This window comes from Mustela nigripes, chromosome X, assembly GCF_022355385.1.
Source record: "Mustela nigripes isolate SB6536 chromosome X, MUSNIG.SB6536, whole genome shotgun sequence".
Taxonomy (NCBI): Eukaryota; Metazoa; Chordata; class Mammalia; order Carnivora; family Mustelidae; genus Mustela; species Mustela nigripes.
Genome location: NC_081575.1, coordinates 18,964,574 through 18,968,785, shown reverse-complemented (window position 1 = coordinate 18,968,785; position 4,212 = coordinate 18,964,574). Strand labels below are relative to the sequence as shown.

At 35.8% G+C, this 4,212-nt stretch overlaps 1 protein-coding gene across 1 annotated transcript in view; it reads right to left on the bottom strand.

Moving 5' to 3' along the window:
* The window catches only part of IGSF1 (immunoglobulin superfamily member 1), a 510,284-nt gene that overhangs the window by 194,844 nt on the left and 311,228 nt on the right, over nucleotides 1-4,212 (bottom strand). The window lies entirely within an intron of this gene.

Below are 4,212 nucleotides of genomic sequence, written 5' to 3'. Positions count from 1 at the left end.
GAGTAAGTGAAATGAATGAATGTATGAGAGAGTGAATGAAAAGCCTGCAAACCCCAGAGCCTAAACCTGTAAATGACCAGAAAAGTATATTTCCTGAGGGAACTATTTCATCTCAATTTGAAAATACTAATTTATGACCACAGTCTATACAATATATTGTCAAATCCAGCCAATACATGTTTGTAAAAATAGCTTTTCCAGACAAAACCATTATCAGAAAAAGTAAAAACTGGTACTTTGTTCACACCTTCTGCCTGAACCCTTGACTCTGCTTGATTCAAATGTGAGGCCAAACCCTGCTGGATTTTACCGAGTTTTACAGCCATTCAAGGGAGTTATAGCTGCTTTATACTTAGTCTTTTCCCATCAAAAGTCATAAACACCAGGTGGACTTGAGGGGGAATCAAAATAGGAAAGAAAATCAGTCTTTTCAACTTTCGCAAGGGCAATAACATGTTAATTACAGATCTTTTTCTTTCTTTTTTTTTATATTTTATTTATTTATTTGACAGAGAGAGATCACAGTAGGAGGGAGGAAGGGAAGAGATCACAGAGAGAGGAAGGGAAGCAGGCCCCCCGCTGAGCAGAGAGCCCGATGTGGGGCTCGATCCCAGGACCCCGAGATCATGACCTGAGCCGAAGGCAGCAGCTTAACCCACTGAGCCACCCAGGCACCTCCAGATCTTTTTCTTTTCAAATTTTCAGATTGTGTTCCCCTAAAAGTCATATGTTGAAGTCCTAAACCCTAATGTGATGTGTGGAGGAGGAGACATTCAGAAATAATTATGTCATGAGGGTGGAGCCCTCATGATGGAATTATTGCCCTTATCAGAGACAGTGAGATGATTTCTCTCTCTGCGCCTTGTGAAGATACAGCAAGGTGTCAGTATGCAGGCCAGAAAGGGGAACCTCTCCAGGAGCCAATTCAGTCGCCACATTGGCCTTCCATTTCCCAGCATCTAGAACTGTGAGAAATAAGTATCTGTTATTTAAAACACCTAGTCTATGGTATTTGTTATAGCAACACAAACTGATTAAGACACAGCCCAAAGAATTTTTTGGAAGCTTAGGTGCCTATTTCCTTTAAAACTGGAGTGATGCGAACTCTGTGATAAAATGATGGACAGAGTGACTAAGTTCCTAACCCATCTCTATCTCCATTTTAGGAATGATAACATCAGCCTTCACTTTCCGGAAATTCTGTCAAGCAGGACAGTGCATGAAAATGTCCCCAGGCTTCCTGGAACAGAGAGATTAAATCAATTTAAGGCACTTAACACCTAACCCAATTTGTTCCTACTCCCATTTCCCAGCAATCATGGAGGATAAGGAACTGATGAGAACATTCACAGAAATGTTTAATCACACCAGAGTAGGTTTTGCTGGGGTGTAGCAAGGGCCAAAATCCACTGGAATAAATATTATAATGAAAAGGTTTACACATCAAAAATGTCTTTCAGTGTCCAGTGAGGGGCCAAAGGATTTCAGTAGTATCTGACACAATATCTTTTACAAAACTAGAATCTGGCATTGTCCTTTAAAGTTCATTATTAGAAGATTAAAAAATCATGTTATCTAATATCCCAAAGGAAAAAAAATCTGAAAATGTAGTCATCTAGTCTATGTATAGATGGTAACAATGATAGGAATATCATTAAAAGCCCATGATATTTTTTATTGAAAGTCTATTGTTCCATTCTATGATAAAAACACAAGAAATTAGGAATAGAAGGAAACTTTCTTAGCCTGTTAAAGGAATCTGTGAAAAATCCACAGAAGACATCATACTTAATGGGAAAAGGGTGAATGCTTTCTCCCTAAATCAGGAACAAGAAAAGGATATATACTCTTCCCACTTCTATTTAACACCATACTGAAGGTTCTACACAAGGCAATTAGGCAACTAAAAATTAAAGGCATACAGACTTGAAAAGAATAAGTAAAATCATCTTTATTCTTAGATGGCATGATCTTATATATAGAAAATCCTAAAAAAAAAAAATTGGAACAAATCTTTTGATGGCTGCATAGTATTCCAATCAACAAGTTCAGAAAGATTGCAGACTACAAAATCAATATACAAAAATCACTTGCAATGAACAATCCATAAATGAAATTAAGAAAACAATACTCTTTAAAAATGGGTGAAAATGAGAAGGAAATGCAGACTTTGAGTTATGGAATTAGTAAGTCACAGGAATAAAAGGTATAGCATAAGGGAATATAGTCAAATGGTATTGTAATAGCATTATAAGAGAACAGATGGTAGCTACACTTGCGGTGAGCAAAACATATTGTATAGAATTGCTTAATCATTATGTTGTACTCCTGAAACTAATGTAACATGTGCAACTATACGGAAATTTTTAAAAATAAGACAATTCCACTGATAATAGCATCAAAAAGAATAATAAGATACCTAGCAATATGCAACAAAGAATGTGAAAAACATACTCTGAAAACTACAAAACACTATAATTTATTTTACATTAAAGGAGGTTTAAATAAGTGGGAAAACACCCAATGATCAATGATCAGAAGATTTCACATTGTTGGGATGACAATACTCCCCAAACTTCTGTACATATTCAATACAACCCCATCAGAATCCCAGCTGACTTTTTCATAGAAATTTACAAGCTGATCATAAAATTCAAATGGAATTGTAAGGAATCCAGAATAGCCAAAACAATTTTTAAAAGAACAGAATTAAAAAAAAAATAAAAAGAACAGAATGGCAGGACACACATTTCCTGATTTCAAGACTCACTACAAAGCAATGGTAATCAAGACAGAGTATTACTAACACAAAGATAGACATTATGGATAAATGAAATAGAATCAAGAGCCCAAAAATAAACCCAAGCATCTGTGATCAACTAATTTTTAGCAAGGGTGTCAGGACTAATAAATGGATGAAAATAATAGTCTTTTCAACAAATGGTGCTGGAAAAACTGGATGTCCATGTTCAAACAAATGTAGTTGAACCCTCACTTCATACTACATAAAAAAGGTAACTCAAAATGGATCAAAGACCTAAATGTAGGAGGTTTCTGTGGTCTGAACACATTTCCTTAAAATTAATATGTTGAAATCCTAATCCACAAACACGACAGTGTTAGGAGGTGGCTTAGGTCATGAGAGTTGAGCCCTATGAATGGAATTAGGGCCTTATAAGAAACGCTCCAGAGAGATCCTTAACCCCTTCAAGCATGTAAAGACACAGCAAAAATGTACAGGGTATGAACCAGCAAGAGGGCTTCCCCCAACCATACTACACTTTGATTTTGGACTTTCCAGCCTCCAGACTGTGAAAAATAAATTTCTGTAATATTTCAGGAAAATATTAAAAACTAAAGCAACAGCAAGATACCACTTCGCATTCACTAGGGTGGCCAAAATCAAAATGTCAGATAATAACAAGTGTGGGTAAGGATGTGGAGAAATCAGAACCCTCATACACTGCTGATGGGAATGTAATATAACACAATCATGTTAGAAAACAGTGCTGTAGTTCCTCAAATGGTAATACATGGAGTTATACCATATGACCTAGTGATTCTACTTCCAGTTATATCCCCCAGGGAAATGAAAACATATGTCACAAAAATTTATATGCTGTTGTTTATAGCAGCATTATTCATAATATTCTAGAGGTGGAATCAACCAAAATGTCCATCAGTGAACAATTGGATAAGCAAAATGTATTATATCCATTTATCATTAGGCCGTATGAAAGATTGAAGTAGTGATACATGCTGCAACTTGGATGAACTTCAAAAACATTGTTCTGTGTGAAAGAAGACAGTCACAGAAGTCAACATGGTGTATGATCGTACTCATATGAAAGTCCAGAATGGGTAAATCTCTGGAGACAAAAAGGAGATTAGTGGGGCTGGGAAGTAGGTGAGGAGACAGATAAAGGATATGGGGTTTCATTTTGAGGTGATGCAAATATTCTACAATTAAATGTGGTGACGGTTGCGCATATCTATGAACATATTAAAAAAACTTTGAATTGTACATTTTAAATGGGTGAATTATATGGTAGCAAGTTATATCCCAAAAAACATGTTTAGAAAAAAAAAGAAAAAAAAACTGTCTTATCACTCGGTTGAATGAAAGGGTAAAATTCTACACAAACTCTCTAAGAATATCCCTGTCTTTGGAGCAAAACTATAAAAGAGAGAGGCAGAAAAAAATAAATGACA